This window comes from Ursus arctos, unplaced genomic scaffold, assembly GCF_023065955.2.
Source record: "Ursus arctos isolate Adak ecotype North America unplaced genomic scaffold, UrsArc2.0 scaffold_16, whole genome shotgun sequence".
NCBI classification, from domain to species: domain Eukaryota; kingdom Metazoa; phylum Chordata; class Mammalia; order Carnivora; family Ursidae; genus Ursus; species Ursus arctos.
The window spans coordinates 23,636,846-23,651,121 of record NW_026622830.1 but is presented as its reverse complement, the minus strand read 5'-3'; positions in this window follow the sequence as shown (position 1 = coordinate 23,651,121).

Sequence of the window (14,276 nt, the reverse complement as noted above, 5' to 3'; positions counted from 1 at the left end):
CCCTGCTGTGTGTCTTTAAACACTAGGTTGAAGAGGCCTCTCTGCCTCCCTCTCTTCCTATGTAATCACGTGGTCTGAAGGCTGAGCCCCAATGCTGCCTCCAGCCCCCACGGCAGATTGGATTTGTGGTTCAGAGAGGCCTGCTTTCCACTGCACCTGTGGCCACACTTGCTGAGTGGATTTCGGTTTATAATTGGTACCCTGGTTTGTCCTTTTGTCCCTAGCCTTTTGTCCCTAGCCACCCCTCTTATCATTTCCCGCTCCCACCAATGTTTTAAAAGATTTTTTTTTCTCTACACTGCACTGGGGATAGGAAAGGAGTGATATTTTTTGAGTACCCAGAATACACCAGGTGTGTTATATACCTTGACTCATATCATCCTCACAGTACCCTGAAGACAGTGTTAAAGCCATATTCAAGATGAGGAAACTGAGGTCTAGAGCATGACTTGCCTGAGGTTTCACAACTATGGCACAGTCTCTGACTCCAAAAGCTCTGTTTTTTCTGCACCTTCTTCCCAGAATTCCCCAATGGTCCCCTTTACCTGAATGATCTCATAAACAGGTAAATATGTGCCTTCCTTCCCTTAGACTCGGGGCTGGGGGGGCGGGGAGGGCATGGGTACAGGGAGGAGGTCCCAGAACGTGCCTGCTACTCTGTGAGGCTGTAGGCCACCCATCATTCAGTAGCACTCTGGGATTTCCCCCCCCCCCCCCCCCAGAAACCACATGTATTTATTTTTTGTATTAGGTTTTTCTTTTTATCTTGTTTCTTGTTACAGAGGGAAAGGATTCAAAACTGTGTAGTATAAACCTTGAAATTCCCCTCCATTGTCCTTCATTCGCCAAAAGTAACCTTTGTCTACAAGTGAGTTCTTCCAACTAGCAAAAATACTTTTCTAAATTTTCCAGGGAATTTTCCTTAATGGTATCAGGGGAGTAAAAGATGTACCCTTGGGAGGCTGAGGGTGTAGATTATAAGGGCTCAGCAAAGTTTTTTCAAAATCTCCCTTTTTAGTGAAAGACATGTTTGTCTTAATATAGCAGTAATACTTTCAAATAATTTTCCCCAAATCTCCAAGGAAAACTGATTCTCTGGGAAAACACTGTAGGTTTGCCCTGTCCCAGTGGGCTTAGGAAGCACACCTGAGGAGAGGGTGATTGTAGGACCAGAGCAAAATGACGCTGGATCAGTAATGATCTCAGAGATTCAGTTTTAAAAGAAAGCGAGGTATGGCCACTGGAATCCTTTTTGTTCTCAGAGGCTTCTGGAAGCTGTGATCTAAGTTTGAGGTTCCTGTGTCCTTCTGGCTTGAGTTTCTGCAAGAAGGATAATGGGGGAAGAAGGTCTGGTCAACATAAGTTACCTGGTGGCAAAGTCAGGTTTCTAAAGGAGGAGAGGGACTCTGTCCCTGGGGAAGGAGGTGGTCTGGCTCCAGAGCAGGAGCTTGGAGACCTCACCCTCCTTTCTTGCTTTCGTCCTTCTCCCTTCTCTTGTTTGCCTTAAAATTCCTAAAACTGCCCTTCAAGGTCCTAAGGAAGGTTTAGGCTCAGTCTGGCTTTGGGGGAAACTAGATGACTCCTGAATGTATATTCTGCCTCCGAGTGCCCTGGTTAATGGGATTTCTTCACACATGGGAAGCCCACTTTGGATGCATTCCAGTTTGTGCTACAATGTATAAAACTCGTTGGACTCAAGATGTAAAAACTCAGGTTTTTAAAAGTTTAAATCATGGTAGAACACATGCAAATACCCTAGGGTCTCTGTACTTAAAGTAGCAAGTATATGGGAATATAATACCTACTAAGGTTAGAAGCTGACACCTGTCCTGGGCATGGAGGGAAGGGCATGGCTTCTGGGTTTCAGAAGTACATTTGCCAATATAAGACTGCCAGCATTGTGAAAATTTACAGAGAAGTTGAAATAATTATATATTCTGCATTTAATTCTACAGTTAACATTCTGCTACATTTCTTTATCATGTAACTAATCATTCCTTCATCCATCCTATTTTTTGATATATTTCAAAGGACAGTTGCAAACAGTACACACTCCTAAACACTTCAACATGCATGTTATTAACTAGTTTACCTTTTTTGGAGGGTGGATGAAATTTATGTACAGTGAAATGCAGAAATCTTAAGTGTGCCACTTATGTGACAAGTGCTTACACCAGCCAACTGAGTGCCCTTTCAAGATCACAGGACCCCAGAAAACTCTCCTGCTGCTTCCTAGCCAGTCTCCACCCCTACTCAACAGAGGCAGCCCCTGTTTAGATTCCCTCCAAGGTGCAGCTCCATCCATCATTCAAGCATCCACCTCAGTACTTGGCCTCTGTGTCTGAGAATTCTCATGTTCCTCTGTGAGCTGGTATTGCCTTTCTCCAAAAACGTGTTTTTAAAACACTGCAGGAATTACAGGGGCACCCGGGTGACTCAGTTAAGCGTCCAACTCTTGATTTCAACTCAGGTCACAATCGTCAGGGTCCTGGGATTGAGCCCTGGTCAGGTTCTGCGCTCAGGAGGGAGTCTGCCTAAGATTCTCTCTGCCCCTCCCCTGCTCTTGCTCATGTACATGCACCTTCTCTCGCTCTCCAAAAAAAAAAATCTTTAAAACACTGCAGGGGAGGGCCTAGGTGGCTTAATTGGTTAAGCATCTGCCTTCAGCTCAGGTCATGTCCCAGGGTCCTGGGTTTGACCCCAGCATTGGACTCCCTGCTCATGGGGGAATCTGCTTCTCCCTCTCCCTCTGCCCATCCTTCCCCTCCTGTGCGCTGTCTCTCTCACTCCTCTCTCTCAAATGAATAAAGAAAATCTTAAAAAAAAAAAAAAAACTGCAGGAATTATAGGCTTTCTCCTCTTAGTATATTTGGCTCAAACCAACTGTAATTCTGTACATTTTTTCATTGAGAATCCCAAACCATCTTTCCACACCACATTCAGGTTCTGGTGAATTACCAGGGGGAAAAAAAGAGAAATGTAGATCTTGTAGATTTATTGCAGCAGGTAGAAATCATGAATTTGCCAGACATCAAATCAGTAGAGCCACAATCCAATGTCCGTGAACTTAAGCTGATCAATAGTATTCGGTTGTAAAGGAAAACACAGACTACAAAGTTCAACTGTTGTGTTAAACGAGCTCAATTGCATCAAAAGTCAACTTTATTATGGTCTCCTACTGTCTTTAAATTTATTCTCCAAGGCTTGTTCTTCCCCTGCCCCTGGATGGAATGTGTGGCAAGTCCTGAGGCTTGTCTCATCACTTTCGGGTACTGAAGGCCCTCCCATTGGCAGATGATGTGTCCGGTCCAGTGTAACAACAAAACCTTTTAACTGAATTTGGAGATGGCGACTGCCCCTTATTCACCTTCAGCCCACTGCCAGCCTTGCCCTCTGTGGTGGGGGACGCAGGGTAGGCAGCAAGAGCTTGGCCCTGTTCCCTGACTGTGCTGTCACCTTTTGCCCCATGTTGCTAAGACAGGTGTGAGATGGAGAGGCAGGTGCATATTTGATTGATACTGTTGTGAACTTGGTTCTGGCTCTCTACACCTGACATGTTTAAAACCGAAACTTGTCCTTCTGGTCCGTCTTTCATGAATGTTCTCAAGACCTGTCTGCTGTCCTATCTGCCATGCCCTTACTTTGGATGCTGCAGCCTCCCTGCTGGCCCCTTACAACTTTCCTTTTGGCCTCTGGTTCTCAGGGTCCCCCTCTACACACTCTGCCTCTATCAAATTGAGGTGAAGCAGAATCATCCACCACTTCCCTCCAGGGGTGGAGACTCAAAGCTTATCAACAGCTTCTAATGATCGTCCTCTAGCTTCCACCTCTTTTACAGGCGAGCGATCAAGCAGAAGTCTGGACTCACTTTGGGCCACCTGGTGTTGAAGTCCTGCATTGGTCCCACTCCTCTCTTAGCATGCAGCCCCTGTTGCCTTGAAGCTTCAGCAGAAACTGAGATGAAAATTATTAGACTTTAACTTCTAGTTCACAAGAAATATATTATTAAAAACTTGCCTTAAAGGCAAAGTGAAATAGGAATTTCACGATTTTTTTAAAATTCTGGGTTTTAAATACTTTTTTGACATACAAGCCTTGTTTGACTTTCAGGTAATCTTAAGTTTTCAAATATATTTAGAGAAAACATTAAGGATAAAAGAGGCATATTGAACTTGTTCTTATTTTACAATCTTCACAAAGCAGTGCTTTGTTCATTGATTCATTCAGCAGTTATTTAATGCATGCCTACTGTGCACCAGTCTCCATGTCTAGACATAAAGGAATGGAAACGAGCTTATTTCTAGTGGAGATGAGACAACAGTTAAGAAAAACAAAACTATGCTTGGGACCCATCTTGGACCAATTAGATCATAATCCCTGAGCATCATTAGTTTGTAAAAGCTTCCCAGGTTTTTGTGACATGCACCTGGAGTTGAGAACCATGGACATCAATCAAGCCTTATACATGTGCCATGGTGGTGAGTAGAAGAGGCTAAACAATATTCAGAGATAAGGAAGAAAGCTTGAAAGATTATAAAGGGAATAATTTCAACAGAAGAATTGCAAGATAAAGTTGAGAGAATCTCCCCAAAAGTGGAAAAAGGGAAGAGAAAATGGAAAAGTTAAGAAAACTGAGGGATCAGTCTGGGATATTCAACATCTGATTAGCAGAAATTCCAGAAAGAAAAAACAGGGTAGAAAATTATCAAGAGACTATGAGAAAAATTTCCAGAACTAAGGCCCTAAGTTTACAGGTCAAAAGATCTGAGTGACCAGAACAATTAATTTTAAAAAGACCCATGCCACCCCAATGTTTATGGAGCAATGTCCACAATAGCCAAGATATGGAAAGAGTGCCAATGTCCATCAACAGATGAATGGATAAAGTTGATGTGTCTGTGTGTGTATGCGTGTGTGTGTGTGTGTATACATATATATATATATATATATATATATATATATATATATATATATATATATATATATATGAAACAATGTTACTCAGCCATCAAAAAGAATGAAATCTTGCCATTTGCAAGGACGTGGTTGGAACTAGAGGGTATTCTAAGTGAAATAAGAGAAAGACGAGTACCGTATGATTGTACTCGTGGAATTTAAGAAACAAGACAGATGAACATAGGGGAAGGGAAGGAAAAATAAAATAAGATGAAAATAGGGAGACAAACCATAAGAGACACTGAACTCTAGGAAACAAACTGAGGGTTGCTGGAGGGGAGGTGGGTGGGTGGATGGGGTAACTAACTGGGCGATGGGCATTGAGGGCATTTGATGTAATGAGCACTGGGTTAACACCCAACTGCAACTGATGAATCACTGAATTCTACCCCAGTAAGTAATAATACAGCATATGTTAACTAAATTGAATTTAAAGATTTTTTAAAAAATAAAAAGACCCATGCCAGGCCCCATCATCATGACCTTTCAGAACACTGGACAGACACAATCCAGAGAGAAGAAAAACAGGTGCCAAGGATTAGAAATTAAAACAGCATTGGAACAACAGCATCACTAGAAACAGTGGAGCAATGCCCTAAAAATTGTGATTAAAAAATTATTTACAACCCAGAGTTCTATTCCCAGCCAAACTATTAGTTAAGTGTGAGAGTAAGGGAAATATTTTCAGACATACAAGATCACATGTATTTATCTGCCATGAACCCTTTCTCAGGAAGCAGCCAAAGAATGTACATCAAAATAAGGGCATGAAGCAAAGAAAATAAGACCTAGGATTCAGGCAATTTGAGGCTCCAACACAAGAGAGACAGAAGGGATACGTCAGGATGATGGTGAAGGGCCCAGGGCAGTAAACCTAGAGAGAAGTCCTAAACCGGAGAAAGATGTTTCCAAGAAGAAAAAACTGATAGATTAGTTCTGCAACAAATTTAGGGATAATTTAATATTGGGGCATGGAAAAAAAGAAAAAGTAAACCCAAATTCCAGGAAATACAAAATTGTACAATAAAAAGCAAATCTAGGACATACCACGTGGCTCAGCTGTGCATAGTTATGTAGGCAAAATACTATAAACCCTGAATGGTGCTACAGCTGCTGGGGGATGGGAAGGGTGATGAGGGGCAAGAGTCAAGTCCCCTTCCAGCATAAGCACTAAAGAAATAAGAGGAAAACTACAGTGCTTAGAAACATGAAGTTAAGGGGCGCCCGGGTGGCTCAGCCAGGTAAGCATCCGACTCTTAATTTCAGCTCAGGCCATGATCTCAGGGTTGTGACCTCAAACTGAGCTTGGGGCTCCGTGCTAGGTGTGGAGCCTGCTTAAGATTCTCTCTTTCAAGAAAAAAGAAACATGAAGGTAAATATCAGAAGAAACAGCAATAAGCAGTTAAACTGTTATTTGACTTTTGTATGTTACCAGTATTTGGGGTAAAGTTAAATTTTGAGAGTTTGTAATAACCTAAAGCTATGCTTATAATACGATGTTAGTGCTTCTAGCCCTTTTCCAGTGAAATAACTGAAGAATGAGGAGAGTTTTCTAGAACTCCAGGGGGAATCTGGAGGGGTAGATCAAAGAGAATCTGTTGCAAGCATAAATTATCTTTGCAGTCTCCTACTATCTTTAAAAGTGTACACATATTTTGCATTCTGGTGGCTCTGTGGAGAATGCGGGACCTGAGTGCAATCAGGAGCCCAGTCAGCCAGGTGAGCGCTGATGGTGGCCTGGGTGAGAGGTTTAACTTGGGGTCCTGGCTGGGGGTGGGTGTAGGAGGGGGATTTCCAAGGAGAGCATCAGAACTTGCTGAACTGGTGGGAGGGAAGGAATGAGACCTCAAGGGGACTCCTCGGCACTTGCTTGAGCAGTCAGGTGCTGCCACCCATTGAGATGGGGAGCAGTTTTGAAGTGCATGAGACCACCAATTTTGAAATGGCCTGCTTCATCTGGGCCTATTAGACATCAATGTGTCTGATATGTTGAACACACTGTTGAATATACAATTCTGTACTGGACATACAGACTTGAGACCATAAGCCTGTAATTAAAGCCAAGGGCTTTACATGAATTCGCTAGAGTGAAAGAGGGAACAAAAGGAGAGAGGAAGGGTCTGAAGGCATCACCAGGGATACTTCACCTCTGGAGGTCTGCTCCAGGAGCAGGTGCCAGCAGAGAATGAGAAGGAGGGAGGCTAGGAGAGTCAATTGAGATAAAAGCTGTTTCAATTAGGATTTAGTTCAGCTGCAGAAAACTCAAAATAACTGTGGCTTAAACAAGATAAAAGTTTACCTAGTCAGCAGTCTAAGGTTGGAATGGTGACTCCACAGAGTTATCAGGGACCCAGGCTCTTTTCAGCCTTCAACTCCACTATCCCTGGGGTATAGCCCTTGTCCTTATGATCCTAAATAGCTGCTAGAGCCCCAGCCATCACACTCAAGTTTCAGGCAGCTGACGGAGGACCGGGTACAGAAGGATGTACTCTTTCCCTTTAAGGAGATTTCCCAGAAGCCCCACATAACACTTTCCACTTTCCCTCCTCCCCCCAAGAGCACTCTGTGCCCTTATAACAAGCAGGCTACTTGAGGGGTTTGAAGCAGGAGGAGGGGATGGTGCCAATGCCAGGCCCTCGTGCTTCACAGGCTGTAGGTGGTGAACTCTCCCGGACGGTGGCTGATCGTCTCGGGCCTGAGATGGTCGAAGGACTTGCTGTTCTAGGCGCCCACCGTATCCGGTAGGATGATCTTGTCCCGCAACACTTATGTTTTATGGACAACAGTTTTGTCATCTTGTCGCTCTTAACTGCAGTGGAAGCTGGGAAATCAAGCTGGGTGTGCAACGGCCCTAAGAGACATCAGGGTCCTGTTCCAAGGGGGAGCAGCACAATAGTTGTGGAGGGGTGACTGTCCGCAGTCTCCACCACAGGAGCCAAGAAAGAACTTCAAGGAGAAAGTGGTCCTAGCAGTGGGTTAGGAAGGGAGCAGAAGAGGGGTGTGTGAGTTCCCAGAACAAGTCTGTTTGCTGGTGGGAGACGCGGAGGGGCCTCCAGGGGAAGGATGGCCCCGGGGTGGGGGTGGGGTGGGGGCTGGCTTCGGCAAGCACGGGGCAGCTGGTCCACTGCACCGGAGGGGAGGCAGGGCGAGGGCACTGAGGGCTGCGAGCTGTCTGCCGGGGGGTGGGGGGCAGGAGCTGCCGGGAGGCGGACTCGAACTCCCGGGGAAACGGTGGGGTTGGGGATGGTTGGGCAGGGCCCAGCTGGGCGGTGTTGCAGTCAACAGTTTTGCCGCCAGGGGCGCAGCTGTGCGAGAAGCTCTCGGCGGGCTTTGGGCAGGAGGGGTGTTGCCGGCGTAATTCCGAGTGCGGGAGTTCCGCGCTTTGGGCAGTGATGACTGGGATGGGCTGTGGATTGTGCGCTCGGCAAGAGAAAGTGGAGACAGGCAGGGGAGTGACTGGTAGACGGTGGAGTAGAAGTCTTGTCTGTTCGAAGGCTGGTAGTGAAGTGTGGTCTAGGCTGAGACCCAGGAAGTGGGGGGCCAAGCTGACCTGGCGGAGTGACAGGGGGAGGGTTGGGAGGGGACAGCTGGGTCTGAGAGGATTCCGAGAGTGACTGGATTGGTGGCTGAAGGGGAGAACCCGTGGGACCCGGGTCAGGCCGGGGTGATGGGATGTGAGGGCGGCGGACTAAGCAGGAGGTGCAGATATTGGGGAAGATGGTGGCTTCGCTTGGATGTGTTGAACTTGAGAAGCTAAATATTCTGAGGCTTTGCTCAGGAGGCAGGACCCAGACCTTGAGGCTCTAAGGGAAAGTCAGGGCTGGATGTAGGGATCTGGGAGTCCCTGTCATGTTGACGGCACTGATGGGGTCAACAGGAACGTGACCCAGGATGACTTGAGCGGGCTGAGGAGAGATGAGGGCCACAGCAGGATGAGATCTCTTAGGTCCAGCGAGATCCTGAAAGGCCAAGGTGAGGCAGCCTCACCAGGGGACTGGCCAGCTCTAAAGGCCAGTGTGTGGGGAGGGCAGGGACTGTGAGGACATAGAAGGGGAGGGTAAGAGGAGCAACCCTGGCCCTGTCGTTCAGGGAGGGAAGGTGAGAGCTGAGCATGCCCCTGGTTAGAGGGAAAGGAGGCAACAGAGGCAGTGAGGCCCCATATGGGCAGTGGGACTGGCGGTAATGGCCAGGGACACTTTGAGGAGTGAGGATAGGGCAGCCTCAGCCAGAGGCCTGGGGACCCCTGGGCGGGTTTCATTCCCTCCAATCTTTGGAAAATTCCACTTCGAGTCTGTAAACAGGAACAACCAATCCTCACTCAGAGATAATGAGCCTGACTCAGACCTCAGTCCTCCTGGGTCCTCCCAAAGTGAGGCCCATTTTATAAGTGAGTTCATTGCCTTAAATAAGATACCACCTCACTGGGCGCTAAAGTTGGTCCATCTGATTCCTGACCCTGTTTCCCAGAGCTCCACACCCTCCTGGTCACTCACTGGTACTGATCCTTGACCTCAGAGGTAGGTTCTGTTAGCGTCTCCAGGTGAAGACATTGAGGCTCCAGGGGGAAAGAATGTGCTCAACGTGGGACCCACGTCTCTCTGCCACTGTGTGAAGGAGCAGACAGAGGCTCCGAGAAGGAACCTGCCGTGGTCACACAGTAATTGGGGACCACCCAGGCCGTGTTGCTCCACTCTCGTGTGATGGGCCAGCCAAGGCCAGCTCTCTGCTTTTTCAGGCCCGTGAGTCCTAATCGGAAGCAGGGGCAGTGGGGAAAGTGAGCTTGACTATGGTGAGACACTAGCCCTAAGCTGACAGTTACCCCAACCACCCCAGACAGTCCTTTCGGATCTCCTTAGCAGCCGGCAGCAGAGCTTGGCCCAGACTCCGTCCCTGCACATGGTCTAGAGGGAAGACAGACCTTCAGATGGGTAGCAACCTAGAGAAATGGCACTGTGAAGGCCCAGAGGAGAGCTCCTCATCCAGTGAATATTTACCGAGCACCTGCCATGTGCTACCTACCCTCTGTCTAGGGGCTGGGATAGAGCAGGAACCAAACATACAGAAAATGCTGCCCTTAAGGGGCTTGAATGTTAGTGGGAGGGAGAAATAAAATGATTTTTGTAATAATTATACACCATATTAAATGTAAACCCACAACAAGAAACCACTGCACACCCACCAGAGTGGCTAAAATTGAAACAACTGGCAACACCAAATGTTGACAAGGATACAGAGCTGCTAGAACTCCCATATAATGTTGATAGGAATTTAAAATGGAACTACTCCTTTAGAAAAAGATCTGGTAACTTCTTATAAAACCAAACACACGTACACCCCATAAGCCAGCAATTCTACTCCTAGATATTTGTCCAAGTGAAATAAAATGAGTATGACAACACAAAGACTGTTACAGGAATGTGCATAACATCTTTATTACAATCACCGAAAGCTGGACTGTCCAGGTGTCCACCGGTAGGAGGATGGCTAACCGAGCTGAGGCGCATCCACACAGTGGAAACCACTCAGCGACAGAAAGAAATGGTCTACTGGTATCTGCAACAGCATGAACCTCAGAATGTTTATATCGAGGTAAAGAAGCCAGATACAAAAGTGTGTACTGCACGGTTCTGTTTATATGAAGTTCTAGACCAGCTCAGACTAATCTGTGGTGAAAAACTCAAAATGGTGGTTTCATCTGGAGGTGAGGGTGGAAGTGGACTGAGACGGGGCAAGAGGGAACTTTCTTTTTTTAAATTTTTTTTTTTAAGATTTTATTTATTTATTCGACAGAGACAGAGACAGCCAGCGAGAGAGGGAACACAAGCAGGGGGAGTGGGAGAGGAAGAAGCAGGCTCATAGCGGAGGAGCCTGATGTGGGGCTCGATCCCATAACGCCGGGATCACGCCCTGAGCCGAAGGCAGACGCTTAACCGCTGTGCCACCCAGGCGCCCCAAGAAGGAACTTTCTAAAGGTGATTGTAGTGTTCTGTATCTTTGTAGGAGTTTGGGTTGCACAGGTGCCAAAACTCCTCAAACACACACTTAAAATCTTGTATGTAAGTTTTATCCCTGTAATGGAGAAAAAAAAAACCCACACTGATATGGATGTGAAGGGTTTACGGATAAAGTGAACTGATGTCTGCAACTTACTGGGTTTTTTCCTTTTTTCTATTGAGACATAATTGACATATAACATTTACATTAGTTCTCGGTGTACAACATAATGATTCAATATTTGTATATATTGTGAGATGATCACAGTAAGTTTGGTTAACAACCATTAGCAAACATAGTTACAAAAATTTTTTTCTTGTGATGGGAACTTTTAAGATGTATTCTTTAGCAACTTTCAAATATACTTTACTGATCATAGTCACCATGCAGTATATTACATCCCCTTGACTTGATGTGGGGCTCGATCTCACGGCCCTGAGATCATGACCTGAGCTGAATCAGGAATCAGACACCCAACCAACCGAACCACCCAGGTGGCCCCCCTTGACTTATTTACAACGGAAAGTGTATGCCTCTTGACCCCTTTCACTCATTTTGCCCCACCCCACTCCCCAGCCCATGGCAACTGTCACTCTGTTCTATCTATGAGCTCGTTTGTTTTTTTAGATTCCACATATCAGTGAGATCATGGCCCATCAATGTGGTCACAAATGGCAAGATTTCATTCTTTTTTATGGATTAATAATACTCCTGTGTGTGTGCCACATTTTCTTTATCCATTCATCTATCAATGGACACTTAAGTTGTTTCCATATCTTGGCTACTGTATATGATGCTGCAGTAAACATAGGGATGTGTATATCTTTTCTAGAGATTTCTGTTTCCTTCAGATAAACACTCAGAGGTGGAACTGCTAGATTCCTATTTTTAATTTTTTGAGGAAACTTCATACTGTTTGCCACAGTGGCTGCACGAATTTACCTTCCCGCCAACAGTGCACAGGGTTCCCTTTTTTCCAGATTCTTGCCAACACTTGTTTCTTGTCATGTTGATGATAGGAGCCAGGTGTGAGGTGATATCTCATTGTGGTTTTGATTTGCGTTTCCCTGCTGATTAGTGATGTTGAGCATCTTTTCATGGGTCTATCAGCCTTCTGTATATCTTCTTCGGAAAAGTGTCTATTCGGGTCCTCTAATGAGTTTTTTTTTTTAAAGATTTTATTTATTTATTCAACAGAGAGAGAGACAGCCAGCGAGAGAGGGAACACAAGCAGGGGGAGTGGGAGAGGAAGAAGCAGGCTCCCAGCAGAGCAGGGAGCCCGATGCGGGGCTCGATCCCAGGACCCCGGAATCATGCCCTGAGCCGAAGGCAGATGCTTAACCGCTGTGCCACCCAGGCGCCCCCTCCAATGAGTTTTTAATCATATTGGGGGTTTTATTTTTTTGCTATTGAGTTGTTTGAGTTCTTTATATACTTTGGATATTAGCCCCTTATCAAATATGACTTGCAAATATTTTTTAAAAAGATTTTATGTATTTGTCAGAGCGAGAGAGAGCAAGTGTGCGCGCACGCACAAGCAGGGGGAGCTGCAGGCAGAGGGAGAAGCAGGCTCCCCGCTGAGCAAGGAGTCCGATGTACCCCAAGGTCCTGGGATCATGACCTGAGCCGAAGGCAAACGCTTAGCTTAACGGACTGAGCCGCCCAGGTGTCCCTTTGATGCAAATTTAAATGGGATTGTTTTCTTAATTTCTCTGACAGTTCATTATTAGCATATAGAAACACAACAGATTTTTATATATTGATTTTGTATCTTGCAATTTTACTGAATTTATAAGTTCTAACAGTTTTTTGGTAGAGCTTTTAGGGCTTTCTTTCTATATATAATATCCTGTCATCTGCAAATAGTGGCAGTTTTACTTCTTCCTTTCTGATTTAGATATCTTTTATTTCTTGCCTAATTGCTCTGGCTAGAACTTCCAAGATGGTGTTGAATAAAAGTGTAAGAGTGGGCATCTTGGTCTTGTTCCTGATCTTAAAGGAAAAGCTTTCAACTTTTTACTGTTGAGTACGTTAGCCTTTATTATGTTGAGGTATGTTTCCTCTATAACCAATTTGTTGAGCGTTTTTCTCGTAAATGGAAGTTGGATCACAACCTATTCTGAAATGGACAGATGGACGCACAGATGACAAAACAAGCAGCACTAGCAGTAAGTGCAGAACATAACTGCTGGGTATACTGGTGACCACTGGACGATGACTTCAAGTGTTCCGTGTACCTGAAAACTTTCAGAATGCTTAGAAAAATTCCATAGCATATTAGAAGGTGATAACTGTTCTGGCAAAAAATAAAGCAAGGCATTGGGAGGGAGGATAGAGAGTGGGGTGGGGGCTGCAACATTAAATCATTCAGGAAAGCCTCCCCGAGGAGACCTGGAAAATGAGAGTGTGAGCCACACAGAGATCTTGGGGAAGACTGTTCCAGGCAAAAGGAACAGCAAGTACAGAAAAGCCCTGGGGCACAAGTATGTCTGGGGTTCCCGGAATAGGGAGGAGGCCAGTGTAGCTGAAGCCAAGGGGGTGAGGGTGAGGGTAGATGAGGCCCCAGGAGTAGCAGGAAGGGAGATCCCACAGGTCTCATGGGCCACTGTTTAGCTTTGACCTTTGCTCTGAATGAGTGGGGGACACAAACAGCTGACCCAACTCCTGTGTGCACAGAAAAGCTGCTGTCAGTGTAGTGAGACCAAATGAGGGCTCGCAAAACCAAAGCCAGGAGACCAGAGGGGAGCTGCTGGCAGTAGTCAAGCAAGAGATGATGGTGGCTCTGGCCTGAGGGTTGTGGTGGAAATGGTCAGATTCTGCAGCTATTTGGAAATGCGGGCCAGCAGGGTTTGGGCATGGATTGGATGTGTGGGTGGTGAAAGAAAGGGGTCAAAGATGACAGCTGGAGACAGGGGAGATTACAACGGGAGCACATTTTAGAGGAAGAGCACAGGTTCATGTGGGGGACGTTAAATTTGAGATGTCTGCTAGGCTTTCAAGTAGAGACATGGAGTAGACCAGACCTTTGGATTCTAGGGAGATGGGGGAGAGGAGGAAGCAGTGGGGAGAGAAACCAGAGGACTGGAGGAGGGAGGTTAGTCTTGCTGACAGGTCAGGTAAGAGGAAGAGTGAGCACAGACCTCGGGATTTGGGGGATGGGCCCCTCCCCCACTGTAGCCTCAATTCAGGGCTTAGTCAGACAAAAGAGAGGTGTAACCATTTCCCCAAGGCCATGGCCGACCTAGTTCTTTCAGCTGCACCTAGTAGCTCTGACCACATGGTCCTGTAACTTTGTGAGATTTGTCCATTTTAATGCAGCTTTAGAT